Source organism: Pagrus pagrus, assembly GCF_965226575.1.
Source record: "Pagrus pagrus genome assembly, chromosome: 24".
Lineage (NCBI taxonomy): Eukaryota > Metazoa > Chordata > Actinopteri > Spariformes > Sparidae > Pagrus > Pagrus pagrus.
This window is the reverse complement of record NC_140206.1, coordinates 5,008,987-5,022,633: the sequence shown is the minus strand read 5'-3', so window position 1 is coordinate 5,022,633 and position 13,647 is coordinate 5,008,987. Positions and strand designations below refer to the sequence as shown.

General features: G+C 44.5%; 1 protein-coding gene across 2 annotated transcripts in view; it reads left to right on the top strand.

Annotated features, from left to right (window-relative positions):
• Positions 1–319: 319 nt before the first annotated feature.
• Positions 320–13,647, top strand: part of LOC311253190 (uncharacterized protein) — a 181,360-nt gene continuing 168,032 nt past the window's right edge. For both annotated transcript variants that reach the window (XR_014621634.1, XM_084346976.1), the window contains exon 1: positions 320–434. The gene's annotated coding sequence lies outside the window, so the exon portion shown is untranslated. The remainder of the gene's footprint in view (positions 435–13,647) is intronic.

Genomic DNA, 13,647 nt, shown 5'->3' with positions numbered 1-13,647 from the left:
TACATTTCGTTTTCTGCATTTCCACATTAAAATGTCTCAAAACGAGCAGATCCTCCTCATATATAGCGTGATGAAGACTCCCACGATTCAACAGTTTTATTTGAGATTATATTTTGTATTGAACTAAATTGAATTGAAGTTAAAAGTAGCAGAAAACGTCCCTCAAGTTAAGAACAACATCTTCCTGATCCCGCCAGTGTTATTTATGTTATTCGGTCCTTGTCCTGTGACATCGCTCCCCTAATTGACGCTGGTGAGTAATCAGCTGGCACACCTGCTGAGTATTAGCTGCTGATTGTGACATCTCCAGCGACTGATGGTGCTTTTTAAAACATGAAAGTGGAGGCTTGAAACAGAAACAGCATTGTTGGGAATGATTTGATTGGATAACAGCACAGCGGCTCAATTTTTTTTTTGGAGAAATCAACTTAAAGGTATGATGATGATACATTTGTTTAATCAGCAGAGAGAATTGATGTGCTGCATTTTGAGATATCAACACTAATTTCACTTGTGATTGCAGTTTTGGTTTGAATGTGAATGTGAAGGTGTTTGGACCATTAGTTTTTATTTTAACTGCTCCTGACACATGAGGTGTGTTGCTGCATCGCTGCCCGGTACTTAAATACAATTTTGAGGTACTTCAGTTGAGTATTTCCATCTTCTGCTGCTCTATACTTCCAGTCCTCTGCATGTTGGAGGCAAATATTGTACTTTTTACTCTGTATTGGATTACTTTAGTTACTAGTTACTTTGAAGGTTGCTGCATCAGAGTCAAAGTAGCACATTTTAAAATTCTCACCTCTGATTGGTCCAAGACAGCTTGTAAATCTTCTGTGATGTGTTCACTGGATATTGGATATCCCATTATTTAAACAACTCGTGTTATTTTGAGTGAAATAACAATATTGCAATACTCTTATAGTTGTTTTTTCCTCTAAGTCACTATCATGTGGGTTACACGTACTTTTCACTCCACTACATTCATTTGATTACTTTAGTTACTAGTTACTTTGCAGATTACATTCTGCATCAGAGCCAAAGTTGCACAGCAGTCGGATTAAATTACATGTATCATGTATTATGTACTTGTACTTTTGATACTTAAGTAGATTTAATATCAGATACTTTTATGCTTTTACTCAAGTACTGTTCATATGGGTGACGTTCACTTTTACCAAAGTAATGTTTTTGTGCACCCTGTCTCCAGTGTTGTAAAGTAACTAAGTACATTTACTCGCATCCTGTACTTCAGAACAGTTTAGAGATACTCGGGTCTCAACGCTCAACCATGAAGCTTCTCTGGCTGGATATAAGTCGTGTATTCTCCAGTGAGGGCTGGTGTGTCGTCCACATTTTGAGCTCCACGCTGCGTCCTCCGTCCAATCACACAGTCCCGGTCAGGTGACATCAAACCGTGTCGGGCTCGGAGCAGCCAGCGGCCGCACCAAATGATCCAGAACCTTCTGCTGTAAAGTGGCTGGCCTGCGACGCGCAGGAGGAAGAGGTACAGTCCATCATCAGCCTCCTCCTGCGTGAGGACCACCCCCCTGCTCTCCTCCCGCCCTCCTCCCTCCTCGCGAGCAGGGATGTATCCATGAAATATGTGCAACTTCCCGTTGAAATTAGAGGGCCCTGAACCATGAAAGGCACCACAGGTATTGGGCTGTACGGCGTGCAGCGTGCAGCGGCGGCCTCTGCTACACAGTCGGCCTCCGCGTTGTAAAGCTCCGACGGCAGAAAGACACACGAGCACTCGTCTGTAACATATTAAAACCAGGGGAAATAAATTACCCCGGTGCTCTGATGAATTATGAGTTGTGTCTCAGGAGCCGGAGACGCACGGAAATCTTCTTTGGAGTATGGTGAGCATCACCTGATTTTTATTTCCCCCTCTGGACCCTTCACATCCTGCTTAATCACCACTTTGAGTTAAACACCATCAATTTTTAATACAAAGCGAAACTATTAGTGGAAAATATGACGACAAACAAAAGTAACATTTAGTTTTCGTCTTGTTTCCTGCAATTAAAATACATTTTTCTGCATAGGGATCCTGCAAATCCATGTGATTTTAGTTGTAGTTTTTAGTGTCAAACCAATGCAGAACTCCATTCATAAAATACACATTTTAAGAATCCAAACATACAGGGCTCCCGTAAGAGTAAACAGGGGAACTCGGCAACCAGGCTGCAGGTTTAAATTAATACAAAATGAGAGTTTCCTCTCTGCTCTCGCTCTCTTCAAAAGGACCGTGTATTAATATGCTCACGAATGCTGCTTTTGCTCAGTCACAGCATGAAAGTGCATGTGGTAAACCGTGCAGCATGCTCTCTGTTAGCTGTTATTTACATCTACAAAAGGCTGAAATCTAACTCTGACGCTATTCAGAGCAGCTTGTGCTGAAAATATTCCTCGACGCTCAACAGCCGATACATGCCATAACATTAATATTTCTTTTTGTTTCTTGAGATTAAAATATATGTTTTTGTAGATGCATCTGTCTTCGCACAATACATTCAGATCTGTGTTTTCTTATTGCTGTAGTACCAACAAAACTCCACACACGCTGTCAGACTGTTGTTTTTAGCGCTGCGTGTCAAAAACAATGCAGAACTCCATTCATAAAATGGTGCGTTTTATGAGGACAAATATACAGACGCTCCCATAAGAGTAAACAACAATTCAGCTTTGAATAATATGAAAGAAATCGGCCAGCGTATCTCCAGAGTAACCGCTAACTGCTTTTACACAGCTAGCATAGGACGGGCAAGGGCTAGCTGGTTAGCATGCTAATATCATAATGTTTAAAGGGCTATTTATCCACAATCTGTTGGCCATTTTAATTATTATTTTGTTTTCAAGTATAATTCTTTCATCTTGCGCCCTTAAATCCAACTAACATTCCTACATACCGCCCCTTTAAATCATCTAAACAAATCGTTTCCTCCCTGCTCTCACCAAAAAATGACTATCGATCAATATTTTCATGAGTTAAACCGTCCAGCACGTCTCTCTCTCTCTCTGTTAGTCGTTATTTACATCTACAAAAATGCTGCAATCTACTTCTGGCTCTATTTATAGCGGGAGGGAAACGTATTGACATTTTGGGGGTAATTTGGATGTACAAATACTGCTTTGGCAGTAAGCTTAGTCACACATCCGTGTTTGCACATTTACAGTCGCTCTATATTTCCCCGTCGGTGAATCAATACGAGGCTCGCGGTGCCGCTATGATAGATCTTTCCTCTCTCTCTGCGTCATTAAGAGGTCTTCCTCTTTCGGTGCTCGGTAGCTCGTGGAAATGATCGCGAACAATGCAAAGTTATTAACTTAACAGTAAGCGTGTAGGAGGAGAAATCCATAGGAGAGTAATGAGTTTAGGCCGCTGGCGATGCAGTAAATATTTGCAGTTAATAAATCCAATCCATTGTCCGATTGAATTAGGAGGGGACCTTTATTGCGATCCCGCCCCTCCCATTGGCTCACGCGGCTGTTTTATTGACTGGTACAGTGAAACATCTTCATCAGGGGGAACCGGCGCTTCCCCCCCCGGACGGACCCTTATTTTTTCGAGGGCACCTCTGACAAGTCGAGCATCCATCTCGGTGCGATTTAAAGGTGAACAACTTTATCTCGCGCCACTTTAAAGAACATCACCTTTGAAGATTGATACTGTCAGAAGTGAAACATTGTTGAGCCACATGACTGATGGGGCTCGCTCGGAGGGAAAAAAGTGGAGCGCTTGATGAGATATTAATCAGGCGGCGGCGGCGGCGGCGGCGGCGGGGGCGGCGGGAGAGGGGTGGAGCAGCCGGCGCCGGATTCCTAAACGCGAGGTTGTGATGGAGATGTTGGAGATCTGAGGTGTCTTTGGCGAGGCGGGGCTTGTTGGAGGGGGAATAATGAATCGCTCCATTAGCATATTGTCACTGGTTGTCTTGTTTACTCCGAGGTGTTTGCCAAGCAGCTCTCCCCAAGGAGAAACGGGGCGCTTCACAGTAACTTCTGGAGTAAACAGTGATATGCTAATGCGCATGCAAATACCCACGTGCCCGGGCGGGAAAAAAAAACAAAACACACACAATAAACTTTGCTTTTAACAACCTGTGACGGGGCGACGGCTCGCGCTCTTTGTCAATATTTATTGCAAGAGAGGGAGGATGGGAGGGCTCAACACGGAAACGCAAAAAGGCCTCATACTTCTCATCTGATGCTGCTCGTTGTGCAGAATCAAAGGGTACAAAACAGGCGAGTTTACCCACAGCAAACATCCAGACGCCGGGCGAAACAATCCCGCGCAGCTCCGAAGCCATTTCATTGACGTTTTTCATCACGTCTCATGACCCGAACACGCTCGTATCATCGTTTCTCGTTGATTACACTTGTATTTGCAGAAAGGGGGCCGGGACGTTCATCTCATCCTGTCACTACTCTCTCTCTCTCGTTTTCCCACCTTTCTCTCCCTCCGCCGTCTCTCTCTTTGTCTGTCTACATCCTTCTCCCCTCCTAAACTCTCCGCCAGGCGCTCCGACTCGGGGGCTCGCGTAATTGCCGGTAGTCTGCTTAACAGTCACAATGCCTTACTGTAATCAAAGAACTGACAAAAGACCTCTTTCATTCCACTGTCTGCCTCTGTGTACAGTATAATAAGCTTCCATCTCGCTCGCATGTCGAGAAGCCAAGGACCCCAGCGCAGTAATTTTGCATTGAATGAGATGCAGGTGATCAAAGTCCGCATAGTCTTTTTGATTCTGTAGAATAGCCGGGCCCTCCCTCTGCTATGCCTTTTGAACATCTTAAGATTCCTCCGTGTTAAAAAAAAAAAAAAAAGGACAAAAAAAAAAAAATGCTATTCCTGCATTCTTCTTGTAGATATTCCCACTTCAGTGAGAGGCTGGCTCCCCAGCGCTTTTTTGGGGGGGAAACTTTGAAGGAAAGTAAAGGACAAGCAGCTTTTTGGTGGAATGAAACCCAGACTGTGTCTGTACATCTGTTGGAGAGCAGAGCGTGCAGCAGCAGCAGCAGCAGCAGCAGCAGCAGCAGCAGCGAGAGGCCTGGATCCACTCAGTCTGCAGGACGACTCAATGCTCATTTCTGCTGCATATAAAACCTGGAAGGATTCAATGTTTTATCCTGATACGTCATCAGTGTTGTCTTTTAAAGGCTGCGTTACAGTGAAGTGATGTTATTTTCTGAAATCTCCTTGTGTTGAAATTTAGCAGGTGTTGCAACGTCAATATTGAGTCATGTGATCAAAGATATTGTCATGTTTGAGTGTGTCGCCCTGTCGAAGCACTCGTGAAGTGCTTCTGAGGAGATTTTAATATTAATAAATATCACAATTTAATTTTAAAGTGCAATAATACAGAACAACTGGCCACATTCAATTCATACTTCACACAGCAGATCAGCAGAGTAACTGCTAACTGCTGTGAGCTGTGTTCTGTTTACGCATCCATGACCGTAGCTACTCTTAGCTTGTTAGCTCAGTTAGCTGTGCAGCTAGTGGGACTATCAGGGGGTTTGTGTTTACACTGTTAGCACAGGAGCTTTGGACTGCTGGGAGAAAGTGGTTTTCAGGCCCGGGGCTAGCTGGTTAGCACTGCAACACCTCTAAGATGATTTATGACGATTGGTTGCCATTTTGTGTCTGCTTTGATTCCTGTATTTCAGATCAGACTATATAATTAAGCTGTTCTGATCAAATATGAATCATAGTTATGTATTTCAAAGCCTATTTCTTGCTTAAAATCAAATTTCAGACACATTTTAGTGCTCTGTGAAGTGATAATATGAGAAAGCATGTCACCATTTTGGGTTTCTGCTCCACAAACTCAGATTTAACTGCCAAACTATGCAGCACTGATCAAATATGAATCAAGATTATGTTGCTGCAGGAGAGTTTATGATGAGTCGGACGCCATTTTGTGCCTTGCTTTCAAACAGAAGCTCACTTTTATCTGATTAATCTGTCAAACTAGACGGTGCTAAACAAAAATGAATCAATATTCTGTTACTGCATGGCCTGTTTCTTGCCTTAAATGTTGTCACAAACATCATTTGTGTGTCTTTCAGCTATAACATGATAAAGTTTATTCTTTTTGACGCCATGTTGGGTACCAAACAACATGAAAAGAAGCAAGTCACTCTCTGTTCAGGTCAATAGTTGTTATAAAATATAACTTTTTAACCTTTTATTTTCTACTTAATTCCTTTCACTACTTCCTCTTGTCTTGCTCGTTTCTTGTGTAATCAGTTTTCCGAGCAAATGCCAGCCTCGTCGCTTTGCGGCGGTAGGTGGTGTCTGGCGAGGCGGCCGTCGTGGCTGCGGCAACTTTTGGGAACACCAGCAGAGCCGCTCTCCGCGCTCCTACATTCAATTAGAGGATTTCTCAGGTGATAAAGGCCGGCCGGAGGAGGCCAATATCCCGGGGATCCCGGCCGTTCCCCTCTCCTCCCGTCCCTCCATCCGTCAGGGGCTCCAAATCCATTGTCAGAATTATGGCGAGCAGTTCAATAATTCAGATTAGAGCTCATGTTTATTAATGTCCTACATCTGTGCAAACAACGTGTCAAGCCGAGAGTTTATTGTAATTGCCTGAGCAAACAAAACCTGAAAGAAGCAATTTCCAGTTACAATGTGCTATGACAAGTAATGAGGCCATTGGCATTCCTCTCCCATCGTCGCCGCTGCTTCTTTTCATCGCCCCAGTATTGTGTGTGATAGATATTTTTATAAGGAATGAAGGTGCTGGATAATGTGGTGGCGCCACTAGAGGCAGGTTAGTGATTAAAGATAATCATCATTTTTTTTTTTTTCTCCACCCCCCTCCTGCAAGATCTTATTAGGTTTCCCTTAGCATTACTTACTCTGACTTCCACGCGGGGACTGAGCGGCGGCCATCTCCTCCGCTTTACGACCGGGAGACGACTATTAATTTGCATTCTTGGAAAGGGGGAAAAAAATAATAATAATAACGTCGCCTCGCGCCACCTGAGGGACGCGGCACAGTCCCACTGTTTTTGAAAAATAGTTGTTGCATAATGTGCCAAAGCTCTAAATAATTGGAATTGACACAGGATATCAACCCCGACTTTCCTATCTGTGTCTAACATATTAGCCATCTCTGGAAATTAGCTATTATTGCCTAATTGAATTTTGGCTGCCAAATGTTTAATTAAATGGCAGTTGCGGGTTTATTGAATTCGCCCCGTGTTTGTATAATGGCCGAGACCTGTGAGCAGATTATGGAGAAGTGCTGCGGTTTGATACATTCTCCCCTTCCCTCTATGGCGTTTTAATGTGATCACAGTCTTTGTTTTCAGTCACAGATGGTTGAGAGCAACCAGGGGCTTGTTCTGCAGTAGACTGCCATGCTGTTACACTGGAGCTGATGGACCCATGAGGACTCAGGATGCCGATTGATGTCTCTACTTAGTGCTGTGCGATGTAGCTAAACTCCTCTCTTTCGGGTTAAATAGAGCTATACGCTGCTGAAATGTGCTGCTGAAGACATTTATCTTGTCGGAGGCTGCCTGCACCTAGAGAATCAGTGAAATATGTTTGTGCTTTTGTACACTCTAATTATTCTCAGATAATTTCAGTTGTCTGGATATATTACTGCAAAGAGTTGAATAAAATACACATTTTTTAAAGCCAGAGTTTAAAGTTTCAAACTTGGTTTGTTCATGCAGTTTTTATACTTTGCTACGTGTACTAGGAGTGGGCGGGGCTTAAACCGAAAGTGGGTGGGACTAACTGGAAGTTGTTACAAAAGTATTTATTATTTATGAGGAAACTAAACAGCCTCAAAATGGAGTGTCATGCTAACATGTTAATATGCTATTATTAGTATGGATGAGCGCGTACACCATTATCTTAATCCATGCTAGGAATGGGCGGGGCTTAAACCAGAAGTGGGCGGGACTGACTGGAATTTGTTAACTTGGGTTAATCAAAAGTTGCTTTATTTATTATTTATCAGAAAAACATTTACAGAAGAGCCTCAGAATGTAGCTTCATGCTAATACCAGTATGCTAAAATGCTTAAAATAGCAAAGCTAACATGCTGATGTTAAGCGGGTATAAAGCTTAGCATGTTTCCTATCTTAATTTAGCGTGTTAGCATGCTAACATTTGCACCATTATGTGTTCAATCAACTAAATTATCAGTGTATAGAATTTAGCTTCACGCTGGCTCACACTAACTATGCTAACAATGCTCACTATGCTTGCTATATATGTTTAGCATGCTAAAATTTGCTAAAGGGGGATGAGTGAATTATCTGTATCTGTACTTGGAATGGGCGGGGCTTAAGTTGGAAGTGGGTGGTGCTTAAACGTAGAACAAACCGTGTTGCAACAAATCAAGTTTCCCACTTGGTTCCTCCCATATGAGGTCGTTCAGGCTGTTTTGATGCTGAAAACACCATGAAGACCAAAACCAACATCAGCTGGCTGCTTTATATTTATATTTACTTTTAGGAATGAAATATCTTCTACAGACACGTTTCCTAGACTGCCACTTCTAGAGCAGAGAATGAAAACATGCTACAACCCTCTCTTGCTAACTACAGTAGCACTCTGAGCATGATTGTGCTGCTCTGTCGCTCAAAGTGCTGTGTTAACTATACGCTAAGTGTGTGTTTACAGCAAAACGCGGGCCCCGCTCGCTCCGTGACAAAGTGTTTAGGTTGCAACTCTGTCTGATGGCTCGGGGATTAGAAAATCCCTCTGATGATTGATAGATTTATTTGTCACCGCTGTCTGGACGCCAGCAGCTTACACCCTGCCAAAGCCGGGGACCATTAATCAGTGTAAATAACGCTCTTCTTATACACATATCAGGAGTCCGTACGCGGAGACATTTGACATGGTGGTGGTGGTGGGGGGAGGCGTTTTTGCTGCAAATAGGCGTGTGACCGGATGATCAGGAAAGTGGCGCGAGGAGCTGACTCGAGGAGCTGCTGACGCCAACCAAGAGGAAATTGGTATTTTTTTCGCTGTAGGTCGGGACAGTAGGATTTGATTAATGGCTCCATCGGATGTCCCGCTGTTGAGGACGGCATCTTACTTTCTGAAATATTGATTGATTTATAATTTAGGGTTATAATATGAGATGTTTTCGTGTTGTAGAAAGTTGCAGATAAGTTTCCAGAATCAGCCGGGAAACTGCAATCCAACACAATCCCCTCAGTTTCATGATATCCCGGCGATTATTACTCTATTAATTATCTTTCTGATGCATTCAGGGTAAATCCACATTGTGATGATTATCACACATGTTTTATGCACTGCGTAACAATGGTCAAACATGTCCGCTGGATGCGTTTAATCTCCGTCCATTGTTGTCCAGAGAAACGATCTGATTGGGCAACTTCTCCGGGGTATCGCTTCACCCAAAGGTTCGCTATTATCTTTGCATAAATGCACACCTTGTCATTATTTATTGCTTAATTAGCGCGCCGCTTAATTAAATCGGCATTAATCAAGGAGACAGAGGTGGCGCTTGGGGAACGCTTTACACATGTTAGCGATACTGTACTTTATTATCCAAGGAAACATAAATCAAGCGTCCCCTCGCTGGAATTAACTGATAACAGTTGGTTGTTAGCGGGGGAAAGAAAGCAAGCTCCCGCGCTCAGGTATCACGGAAGTGGATACAGGGAAGTGGACAGCAACGGAGACGTTATCGCCTCGTTTCTCCAAAAGAAAATTAAGTCGGGACAGAGAGGAAAGATGATAACGTTACAATCTCTGTTTTCTAATCTCTCCTGAGACACTCACTAACCCAGATGGTGTCTTATTTTGACTTCTCAAAGTTTCCTCCCCAAACACATCCTAAGAAATCATTCACATATAAGCAAACATGCTCAAACACATGAATCATTTTTAATTTGCTTCAAAAAATGTGTCATCTACGAAGAGGAGGAGGTGCAGGAGGATGAGGAGGAGGAGGTGCAGGAGGGGAAAAAAAGAAATAAATAAAACCAATCTGTGAAAAGACATTTGAAGCTGAAAATGGTATTTGCTCCCTGCTGCATGTGTGGAAGTGCCGGTCTCTGCAGGCTCCTCTCCCCTCGCTCTCTCAATCTTAATGGAGAGGAGACGAGGAGTGCTCCCCTGTGGAGAGGGAGAGATAGGCGTGGGGAGGGCGAAGGGGGGAGTCGGTGGAGAAGGGGGGAGGGAGTGGTGCTGGTGGTGGAGTCATCTCTGTGTAATTAAAGCTGTTTTAATGGGAGGTGCCAGGCGGTGGAAGGAAGAGGGAGGTCAGTCCCGACGGAGACGAGCCCCAGAACGGCCGGCCCCGCGCCCCCTCCGCGTGGGCGCAAACTTAGCCCGCTGCCACTAAGAGGATTTCACCGGCGGCCCTCGTGGGGAAGGGTGCTCCGAGTTTGGAGGGGAATGGGAGCCCCTGCTATGGCACCATGGAAAGCCCTGATTAACTCCCTCCACCAGTCCAAGCCCCCGCCATGCAAATGAAGGCAGCCCGGCGCTTTTATGAAGGGGGAAGCGCTTGTCAGTCAGGCTTGGCCGTCCCTTGATGTGCCTCCATTGTAATTCTAGGTGTGCTGGTTGTACCGTCTTAGATAGGAGCGCAAGGTTGATTCATCCCCGTAGGATTGTTAAAAGGTGGATCCGCTAAGTTTTCAAAGTGACTCAAATGGGGGAAGGAGAAGGGTGGCGAGCGCTCTCTTGTCAGCTCTTTCTTAGCCCATCACAGACATTGGTTTTGAAGATTTCGCTGTCTGACTTTGTGATAATACATAATGGGGATTCTTTGACAGTGCGGGCGTCCCCTGAGGACGGGAGATATGTTTGCACCCCGAAGGTATGGGTCTGCATTGTCTGTGCGGCGTTCACAGTCATTTAAGTGCTCTATTGAGCGAGGCCTTTTCCCTTTTTCATTAAGTGTTTCCACAGACGGTTTTATAGGCAGATTCTTTACAGTGAGGGTGTCGAACGTACGCCGCAGGGGCCAGAACCGGGCCCTCTGAAGGGTCCAATCCAGCCGGCTTTTCTAATATTTCAATAAAATGCACTGCTATTCCTGATTTTTCCATTGGAGGTCACGGTTTAGGAATAAGAGCCACCAATTTTACATATTAAAGTGTGTTTACAGGTCACTACTCCTAAGTCTTTTGTGGCTGCAGAGGACGCTGCATGTAATCTGATAAATTACCTCCAATGATGCATTGTGGGTAATGCAGGCACCAGGTTTTTTTTTAATAAAGAAGAATATGTGGAATAAAACAGGTGATATCTCCATCAGTTTGTGCCTAAACTGTCCATTATGACTCCAACCGTGTTATGGGACTGCTTGTCATGACCTGATGCCTACATTACCCACAATGCATCTACAGGGACAGGGTGTGTGCTAACACGAGCTGAAGGAGCTGGACTTTTGTTGGTTTTTGAGAATGTTTAGCTGTGAAGCTCCAGAGATGTTGAGTCGACTACAAAACTTCACCTCATTTTTCATCCGCATATGGGTGAGGCGATAATTACTTTATTTTCATTTTTTTGGTGTATTTCTCCTTTACAGAGGTCACAATAAAACATATCACGGCCTTTTTTGTAATAAAAATGCACACTGGAAATGTTGCCAAATGATTTTTGGGGTCATGGATTCAAATTTTGAAGCAGATGTTGATTTTATTCAATCTACTGTCAACATTCCTGATGACGCCTGAGAGATAATTGGAGTTTAACTGGCGTTTTGTTTAAGAAAGCAGCCCACTGTAAATGATCACTGGGAGGTGTGTTGCCGTTTTCTGAGGTCTCGCACATAATTTCTCTCGTCCTTCTCTGCCTGTCACAGATTGTAGCTTAGCAACCCTTCATAATGAGCCCTCCGTGACCTTGAGGGGGCTTTTTTTTCCTTCTCCCTCCCCCCTTTTTCAATCGCTGCCAATGCCCTCCAAATTTAACCATCATTAGAAAAATCTGGAAGCCAGATTTTTAAACTTCCCAAACATGTCAATAAATCTCCTGACCCGCTCTGTTTGTCGGATCTTACGTTCCCTGACATCTTCCTTCTTGAGCCCGTCGAGAAGCGAGATCATTAAATCTACTTCATGGTGATAAAACTAGACTTTCTTCCTTTCTTCCTCCACTTACTGAGAGTCATTTGTAAGGGTGAATTAGTTTGGAGAAGAGAGATGCGAGTCTGCTTCGCCCCTGGCACAGAAATACTCTTAATTTTTAGGAGAGGGAAAAAGGAGCGACTTGAAACGAATGGATGGCGACTCCCTCTCATCTCCCCCGCGTTTGTCATTTGTTAACGCACTTGACCTCATAATCAGACTGCCGGCGCAACAAGGCAGCAAACAAGTTATGTCATGTTATCAATTTATCCGACATGACAAAGTAATAACAGCAATAAATGAACATGTACTTTGGAACGGCGGCGTTGCAAATTGAAACGCCGGAGTGTGAGATGTGCCTCTCGCGCCCAAAGAAGGAGCAATGAAGATGATGGAAAATCTAATATGAAGGAAGACAAGTGTTTACATTGCGGCTTCGTGCGTTTTACATCCTAAGTACTCTCCGTCTCTTTCGCTAGCATCCCCAGGGCTGCTGCCACTGTTAGCAAAGCGCATGCAGCAGGATTGGCATACAGTTCCAGCTCTCCGCAAGGAGACGTAATAAAACGCCGCGATCAGACAAAAACAACCGAGAAAAGATAACAATCAGGCTTTTCAATTTTCAGCGTTTGGCTGATTTGCGGCCTGTTGGGTGCAGTTTTTGCTCACGCGGGCGTGGGGGGGGGCAGTCCAGTTGGTTCCAGTTAGAGAGTCCAAATCAATCCATCAATCACGGGAGAAAAGGATTTTCAAAGACAGCTCGACTCAAGCTGGAATACATCTTCGATACATATTTCATGCAACCTCTTGAAGTCACTCTCGTTTGACATCAATTCTCCGAGCAAGTCCACAAAGGCCCTGGGCAAGTCCACCTGCGCGCAGGACAAGCCGGGCCGGTTCAGTCCTCCCTTTATTCTCCGTGCTCCGGGCGCTTCACAGTTCAGCAGCTCTGCACACCAAACAGCACATCAGCCCCCGACAAATACAGGAGGCCGAGAGAACACCGTGTTTTCTCTCGCCGCGTTTCCTTCGCACGCTTGCGAGAGGCCCTCTGCGAGCCTGCACGGAGGAGCTTCACCTGGAATCATGAAAGGAGCCATCGGGGGAGCTCACATCCCCCGAACACCTGCAGGTCGAGGATCAAACCGGGCCACAGACCTCTCTGCTCCACTTTACTGCAATGTCTTTGTACAGGAGGGAGGTAGTGGAGCAGATGGAAGCAATAAAAGGAGAGAGCGTGTCATGTGTGGATATCTATGTCTTCATAACGTACTTTGACCAATCGTACATTATCCTAAATGTTTCCAACAACGTTCAACCCAGAGAAATCTCGGTGCGCTTCAGTCGGTCGCCTGTCACTTCAAACATCAGATGATGAGTCAGAGAAGGAAGTCGAACAATGTTTCTACAACCGCTTTACAACCATTAACAGGATGTTTGAACAACTTGCTGTTATGAGACATTCAGATGACGGACCCTGCCACGAAATATTATCACATGGGGGTCCGTGTTTTGCGTCACTTCTCTGACGTGAGAAGGTTTGAGAACCACTGCCTT